This window comes from Oreochromis niloticus, linkage group LG7 (assembly GCF_001858045.2).
Source record: "Oreochromis niloticus isolate F11D_XX linkage group LG7, O_niloticus_UMD_NMBU, whole genome shotgun sequence".
NCBI classification, from domain to species: Eukaryota; Metazoa; Chordata; class Actinopteri; order Cichliformes; family Cichlidae; genus Oreochromis; species Oreochromis niloticus.
Window position 1 is genome coordinate 2,396,388 of NC_031972.2, and position 9,230 is coordinate 2,405,617.

The window sequence follows — 9,230 nt, forward strand, 5'->3', positions numbered from 1 at the left end:
CACCTGCTGACATCTTGTTAAATTCGGTTGTGTAAATCCACAAAGAGCAGTAAACCTCAGAGCAGCAGTAGCCCAGATCAGCTGATCCCAGCCTGACACAAAGAACATCATATTCCTTTTTCATTTTCCTTTAACTCATTTTCTACTGAACAGATTCAAGCCGAGCCGAGTTTGAAACCTCATTTATAAATAATATTAATACATTAATATAGCACAAGGTTCAGTTAGTCAGGAACAAGTGTCCAAAGAGCTTTTACTTTCTTATTCTGAGCACATTTCAGAGCCTATTCATGTTTACTTTTGAGTAAAGACACTGACTCAGTATTTTAACTTTTAATAGAGTATTTTTTAACACTAGTAGCTGTACTTGTGTTTAATTTTAGAATGTCTGTACTTTTATCACCCTTGCTGATATGCTGACACTTTTGGCACTTGCCAAAAACTGCAAGACTCTTTTAGCTCTGTTTAACACGACTTGGCTCAAAAGTCTATTGCAGTGTTGTTTCATAGTTGAAGAAAGGCCTCTGTTTCATGCAGAGTGGAACTTGGTGGTTTTACATGACCTGGCTCATGAGTCCGCTCCTGTGTTTCTGAGTAACTACTACTAGCAGAGTTCAAGAAGGGTCGCCTTGATCCAATCATAGCTGAACTTGATTTTGTTGACTTATTGAATGGTCAACATAGCTGGTCATTGTGATATTGGGAGATCGAGAAACAGATGAAGAGGGAACGGATAAGTCGATGAGGATAAGTCTGATGAATTCTCAGGGTAAATTCAAAGCTTTTGCGTTTGGGTGATAGATTCTTCTGTGGTGGAGGCTGGGTTAGAACAGTTTCCTTTGGCCATTTGCTGGCAACATTAGATCGTGGCTGCAAGGGGTTTGCAGGCTTGAGGCTTTGTGCACACTGGGATGGTTTTGTTTACAGATATGGAAAACTTTTCTGTATTTTAAATACACTGCTTTGTTTGAGTTGGCTGAGATGTGGAAACCTTTCAAACAACCCATTGTAGAGTCACATCTATGGAGGACCACAAGAGCCACGCGCATCGAAATAAAAATCTCTGTGCTTTAATAATGAATTTTAGAATAAATTCTGCAATTGTAAATTCATTTTTGAATTCCAATTTAATAAACTGCATTTCAAAATCCTTTTTCCAATTGCATTTCAAAATCCTTTTTCCAATTGCACTTTAATAAACTGCATTTTAAAATCCTTTTTTCAGTTGCACTTTAATAAACTGCAGTTCAAAATCCTTTTTCCACTTGCAGTTTAATAAACTGCAGTTCAAAATCCTTTTTCCACCTGCAATTTAATAAACTGCAGTTCAAAATCCTTTTTCCACTTGCAATTTAATAAACTGCAGTTCAAAATCCTTTTTCCACTTGCAATTTAATAAACTGCAGGTCAAAATCCTTTTTCCACCTGCAATTTAATAAACTGCAGGTCAAAATCCTTTTTCCACTTGCAATTTAATAAACTGCAGGTCAAAATCCTTTTTCCACCTGCAATTTAATAAACTGCAGGTCAAAATCCTTTTTCCACTTGCAATTTAATAAACTGCAGTTCAAAATCCATTTCCCTTTCCTGTTCGCTCCGGGATTAGCTGCTGGATTAGCTCCTGGATTAGCTGCTGGATTAGCTCTTCGATTAACAACTTGCTGGAGGCTATTCAAATTAGCCACACCGTGGGATGTAAGGAGCTCTCTGATTGGTTGGTCAGACACAGGCTGTCTGCCAGGCTGGATTTTTCTAGCTCATAGCTTCTCCCTGCTACGAAACGTGTGTGCTTGTACAAAGGCCGTTCAGCCTCGGGATTTACACTCGGCTCGACACGGATATGTGAAGAATGAAGGGAGCCTGCAGCGAAACGGAGAGCCAACCTCTGACTGAGTGCCTGTCTACACAGTCTGACCACCTGTTGAAGGTAAGGTGCTAACGTGGCTAACGCTAGCATCACCGCACGTAGCCCCGTTATTTTAAGATCGTCTTAGCTAATGAAAGTTTTACGTCGCAGCTGTACGAGCTCGCTACGTGTTTTGTAAGCTGCTGTGCTCTTCACAAATAAAGCTGGAAGCAGCTCAGACTGTTAGAACCAGCACTGAGGCCTGTTACATTTATACAGTGTTAGAGCAACGGCTGCAACCTACAGCCTTTAAACTAGCGATTACAATGCTGACAGTAAACTCGTCAGTCCAGATGTTACCACATTACTCTATGGTACTTAGAGTTAAAAACAACTGAGACAGGCTGATTAAAATAACAGCTGTCAGTTCTCTCATTCCTTATATCAAGACTGGAGATCACACTACTGATTTCAGTTCATTTAATATGTGAGAGCACAGATTCATTCTCAACTGGACATAAATGATGATCAAAGGTTGTATATATGATGAATTCATCAAATCCCAGCCTCTAACACAGCGTGCTGAATCTTAGCTTTGAATGTCCAGTATATTCTAATCAGTGCAATTTAAGCATTCACTGAACCTACAGTATCTACACCTGTGTGGCAAAGATACAGATAATGAAATTTAATTATTAATACAATATACATCATGAAAAATGAAAGCTGAAATTGATTCAGTTTAGTACTTTTCTCTGTATGCTCTGTGATTATAAAGGCCTTAAATTCTGTGATGTATACTGTAAATGATGTTCACAGAGGTCTTAAAGTACTTAAATCACTGCTGATAGTCTGGTTGTTTACATTTTCACATGTTTTTGTGTCTGTAGGGCTGTTTGATGACGATTTGGACTCCTCTGGGAGATGAGGACACACCCACATCTGTTCCATACTGCAGCCATGGATGGTGTTACGGCTCTGAGTCAGCTTTGGGCCATCAGACGCACACACTGGAAAACCAGCACCTGGACTTCATGCAGGAGAGATGGCCTCAGTGATGGACTCTGCATCCTCTACTTTACCTCTAATCTCTTTCTTTTTTAACACACAATTAAAATCACTCCAAAAGAGTGTAAACTTACTGAGGAAGTCTCTAACTTGTACACATTTTTACATTTACTTGTTTTATGAGTTATTTTTAAGAAGAGTAAAGTTATTCACATAAAGTTTTTATTCTTCTGTATTTATTCTTTTGTATCATGTACCACAGTCATACTGAACTTTACAGACCTGGTGAATTGGGGGAAAAAAAGATCACACACACACACACACACACACACATATATACATATATATATATATATATATATATATATATCATTCAGCTTCAGCAGTATTTCTATTCATCTTATGAATTCCAGCCTAATGTCAATTCACTGAGTTCAGTTTTGGTCTTAAACTCCAGAGAATACCACCTGGTTCAACAATCTTTTTATCTGATTATTGGCAAAATGTTTTCTTCTGAAAGAAGAAAACATTTTGGGCTCAATTTCAGCCTCAGGCAAAATTGAGCCCAAAGAAACAAAGTTTAGTTCCTCTTGATTTTCCATGGAAAATTGTTTTATCACTCATCCAGGTGACTTCTCCAGTGTCACGGATGACTGATGAATGTATCTCCCACTGGAAACCATTGTGTCCAGTTAAAGTCAATCGACTTTTTTTAAGGAGAGTTGTTAGATGCTGTGCTCATGAGGACAATGGGTTTTAACTTGCAGCACAACACAAAGCTGCCATACTGGATCAACGATCAAAACACTTAATTGAGCAGAATTAAGGCAAAATGTAATATCCTCATATGACACATCACACATGATCCAGCATTGTTCTAAGAATGCAAACTTTCTTATTGGAAGTTTCCACAGCTGCCAGAAAGGGACAGATTTCTGTCTGGTCTTAATGAGTGGTCGTTGCTCTCTTGTTTTCTCTGGAATTGCTGCACAGAGGATGTAACACCCATGATAAGCACTGAGGTTTGTGTCCTTGTCAGAAATCAGCCATCCTCAGCTTCCAGGTAAGGAAAAGTGGAACCAGAAGATATTCAAATGCTTCTCTCCACAGCTGCTGATGAATTCTACAAAAAACAAAGTTTGTTAAAAACATTTGCAGGTGAATCACCACTGATTTATCAGTGACATCCATTTACTCAAAAATTACTGACAAGTGGATAACTAGAATATATAATATATATATATAATTTCAAAATGTCCTGTACAAAATGGAACTGTATATGACAAATGTGGTGTGGTGCTTGTGGAATTTTTAACAAGGACCCTACAAAACTTTACAGTACTCATGCTGCCAAACTTTTGACAGCTAGGTGTGCAGTAGGGCTGGGTATCGTCACTTATTTCTAGAATCGATTCAATTCCGATTCACAAGGTCCCGAATCGATTCGATCCACGATTCGATTAAATTCGATTTGAATCTGGGAAATTTTGACAGTCAGAAATATAATTCAGATCAGTATATTGACATATTTTTGTATCTATAAAAAGTAAGCTGACACACGCAAGACTTTATCAAAGGTGTGAGCGTCACAGCAGATGCCTTTGTGTCAAAGTAGCTGAAGATAAAACACAGAAAAACATGAAGGTGGTTTTCCTGGCCTGGGATTTTATAAAAATATTCTGCAGTACATCAAAAACGAAAGAAAACCATTAATCAACATATGAACGTTACCTCTGACGTTACAGTGGTTTTATTACAGACACGGCTAAGCGTTTTGCATAATTTTAAAAAGTTTAAATTTGTTCAGTATTGAACGGCAGAAATTCAGTTTTCTTTTCAGAAGAATGTAAAACGAAAAAAAAAAAAAAAAAAAACAGCGGCCGACAGCGCTGTAAACAACAGTAGAGTTGTGCGTAACAACCAAGCGAATAATGCAGAAAACAGTACACAGAGAGAGAGAGAGCTGTGCATGAAGTGTGATTTTATCGTGGGTGAAGCAAAACAGTAAAAGTCAGAGGGAATTCATGACGATGTTTATGTGAAGCGTAGTTTGGATCTTCTTTTGCTGCTGGTTCGGTCAATATTGTTTGGAGAGAGATAAAACTAACAGCTTTAGAATCAGTGCAAAAAGGGCGTGAACACAAAGTGCTACCCGCCGAAATATCAGAATCAGGGAGCTGTCGGCTTTCAGCACCGACCGTGTCCGTGCAGTTGTTGTGCCAGAAAGTGATTGCCGTCCGTGGGAATGCGCTGTGGAATTACATGGATTATTTTACATAACCATCATCTTATCATTGCATTAATTATCATTTCATCAAAGTGTTTATTGAAGCTGCTGGCATTATGTTATAATTTATAGTATAGGGGTTATCATAATTAAATATTAACATGTTTATTACAGGTGCAGTTATAACTACTTTAAAATGATTGAGTTAAATATATATGTATCATAACTCATATGCTGAGTATATTGGTATAGTAAAATAGTAGCTGAGCAAAGGCCTGAATGTATTCAGCTTCTTGTGGTATTTGAGTTTGCCTAGTTACAGGTGACGGAAGGATGTCCAGCCCATGGTGACCTCAAAGGCCTTAGGTCATCACCATATTCGGAAGAGTATGCCACAAGGAGGAACCTCTATGTTACATTTAATTCTTAAAATACCTGAATGTTCTGTACATGCAAATTATGTGCTTGTAAACGCAAGAAGGGGCGTTACAATACCCTGATGTTATAAAAGCAATCTAGAGTGTATTTTGGGTAGAGATGTACAACTGTTTTGCAGTTTACGCCTCTCCACGCAGCGTGCATTCATTAAAATCAATTGTTTGAACGACCTCTTCTGGACTATCATTGTTTTGCTCTCATCCTCAATTTCGAACCCGTAACAGCGCGCAGACGCTTAAAGCTGCAGCGCCCGTCGGGTGAGAAAGGCGACATCTCACTGATTCTGATCCGCGGGTCCGCGCTGTGTGTTTACGTCCTTGTGCAGAATCCGTGTACCTGCTCTCATTTACTGTCTTAGCTGTTTGGTGGTTGTTGAAATTTTGTGAGGTTTCACTCGAGATTCTGGCGTTTCGGGCAAATTTTTATTTATATTAAAAAAATCAATTCAGGATTTTAATGAATCGATTTCACGTTATCCAAGCCAGAATCGATTTTAATCGATGAATCGATTATTAAAACCCACCCCTAGTGTGCAGTTCCTGCTTTAAATGCATTCAAAATCTAAGTGATAAGAGGCCAGAAATGTTTGAACTCGCTTATGAACCTACATCACTGAGGCCATCTCTCCTGCATGAAGTCCAGGTGCTGGTTTTCCAGTGTGTGCGTCTGATGGCCCAAAGCTGACTCAGAGCTGTAACACCATCAATGGCTGCAGTATGGAACAGATGTGGGTGTGTCCTTATCTCCCAGAGGAGTCCAAATCGTCATCAAACAGCCCTACAGACACAAAAACATGTGAAAATGTAAACAACCAGACTATCAGCAGTGATTTAAGTACTTTAAGACCTCTGTGAACATCATTTACAGTATATATCACAGAATTTAAGGCCTTTATAATCACAGAGCATACAGAGAAAAGTACTAAACTGAATCAATTTCAGCTTTCATTTTTCATGATGTATATTGTATTAATAATTAAATTTCATTATCTGTATCTTTGCCACACAGGTGTAGATACTGTAGGTTCAGTGAATGCTTAAATTGCACTGATTAGAATATACTGGACATTCAAAGCTAAGATTCAGCACGCTGTGTTAGAGGCTGGGATTTGATGAATTCATCATATATACAACCTTTGATCATCATTTATGTCCAGTTGAGAATGAATCTGTGCTCTCACATATTAAATGAACTGAAATCAGTAGTGTGATCTCCAGTCTTGATATAAGGAATGAGAGAACTGACAGCTGTTATTTTAATCAGCCTGTCTCAGTTGTTTTAACTCTAAGTACCATAGAGTAATGTGGTAACATCTGGACTGACGAGTTTACTGTCAGCATTGTAATCGCTAGTTTAAAGGCTGTAGGTTGCAGCCGTTGCTCTAACACTGTATAAATGTAACAGGCCTCAGTGCTGGTTCTAACAGTCTGAGCTGCTTCCAGCTTTATTTGTGAAGAGCACAGCAGCTTACAAAACACGTAGCGAGCTCGTACAGCTGCGACGTAAAACTTTCATTAGCTAAGACGATCTTAAAATAACGGGGCTACGTGCGGTGATGCTAGCGTTAGCCACGTTAGCACCTTACCTTCAACAGGTGGTCAGACTGTGTAGACAGGCACTCAGTCAGAGGTTGGCTCTCCGTTTCGCTGCAGGCTCCCTTCATTCTTCACATATCTGTGTCGAGCCGAGTGTAAATCCCGAGGCTGAACGGCCTTTGTACAAGCACACACGCTTCGTAGCAGGGAGAAGCTATGAGCTAGAAAAATCCAGCCTGGCAGACAGCCTGTGTCTGACCAACCAATCAGAGAGCTCCTTACATCCCACGGTGTGGCTAATTTGAATAGCCTCCAGCAAGTTGTTAATCGAAGAGCTAATCCAGCAGCTAATCCAGGAGCTAATCCAGCAGCTAATCCCGGAGCGAACAGGAAAGGGAAATGGATTTTGAACTGCAGTTTATTAAATTGCAAGTGGAAAAAGGATTTTGACCTGCAGTTTATTAAATTGCAGGTGGAAAAAGGATTTTGACCTGCAGTTTATTAAATTGCAGGTGGAAAAAGGATTTTGACCTGCAGTTTATTAAATTGCAAGTGAAAAAAGGATTTTGAACTGCAGTTTATTAAATTGCAAGTGGAAAAAGGATTTTGAACTGCAGTTTATTAAATTGCAGGTGGAAAAAGGATTTTGAACTGCAGTTTATTAAATTGTAGGTGGAAAAAGGATTTTGAACTGCAGTTTATTAAATTGCAAGTGGAAAAAGGATTTTGAACTGCAGTTTATTAAAGTGCAACTGAAAAAAGGATTTTAAAATGCAGTTTATTAAAGTGCAATTGGAAAAAGGATTTTGAAATGCAATTGGAAAAAGGATTTTGAAATGCAGTTTATTAAATTGGAATTCAAAAATGAATTTACAATTGCAGAATTTATTCTACAATTCATTATTAAAGCACAGAGATTTTTATTTCGATTTTATTTCGATGCGCGTGGCTCTTGTGGTCCTCCATACACATCTGTATCAAAAAGGAAGAGAAGCAAAAACAATTACAAAGTGCAGAAGGAAGCGTCATATGTGTGGTGATGACGACACAGCATGCACATTATATGCTAGCGTTGTGGCAAGACACCTCAAATGGGCGGAACTCCTTTGAGTGCAGATTTGTTAGAATCATTTGCAAAAACTTTATGACTGTAAGAAAGTTTAGTGGGAAAACTTAGTCATATATAAACACATATTAGCAAAAAGTGCAACATCTGACTCACTGAAGTATAAATTATAGATTGACTTTACTGGGGGCTACAGGCTGGAGTCAACAGTCAAATATTACACAGTGCAGTATCACAGACTACTGAGTCAGTGCACCTAGCCACAAGAGTCACTTTTTTTTTTTTTTTTAAACAAACAGTGTTTGAGATCAGATGTTCTAGGTGGATCTCTCACATTTTTGGAGAAACCTGCTGCTCTCTGCACAAAAGAGCACCAACATCAAAATACTCCATTTGCTTCTTTTTAAACCAGTTTGTGCTCACCAATTCCACCAAACACATGTTTGATGTGATTGCGCTTGCAGAGCACTTACCTGTCGCCTAGAGGACTGTTCACTGTGCCAGTGCACTGCTGCATTAAAGCATTTTTCTGGTCAGTTGCACATTCCCTTTATGCTGTGGTGCTTCAACATCTTTAAAACAAACTATTTGAATACTGAAGGAATTAGCATTGCTGTTGACTTTTGCAGACCTGGGAAGTCCAGCTTTTATCAACAAAACCCTCTGAAACTCAAGCACATCTTTACAGACGTTCTGCCACCTCCCCTACCATTAGTTCCACTGCCAGCAAAGAATACTTTAACCATTTTATACTTCAGCCACAATGATTCACTGGATTAATGAAAAGCAATCACAGGCATTCAAAGTTCCAAAATTATTTCAAGTTTGTATGCAAGCAACTATTGAAGGATGGAACTACTGATTCATTCTAAAGTCTCAGGTACTTTTAATGGCTCTGCTACAGCTCTAGTGACAGTGAGGGCTAGAGTTGGCTCAAAATGCACATCACCCATAAATTTAATGAGCTGCAGAGTCAGTGGCTTTCTAACATTTGGGCATAGACTTGTTGCTTCTTGCTTACAAGCACATGAATCTTGATTAGCTCTTGAAAGATTAACCTCAAGCCAAGTGTTCAGCTATTCTTTCAACCTGACAGAAGACAAGAGAAAC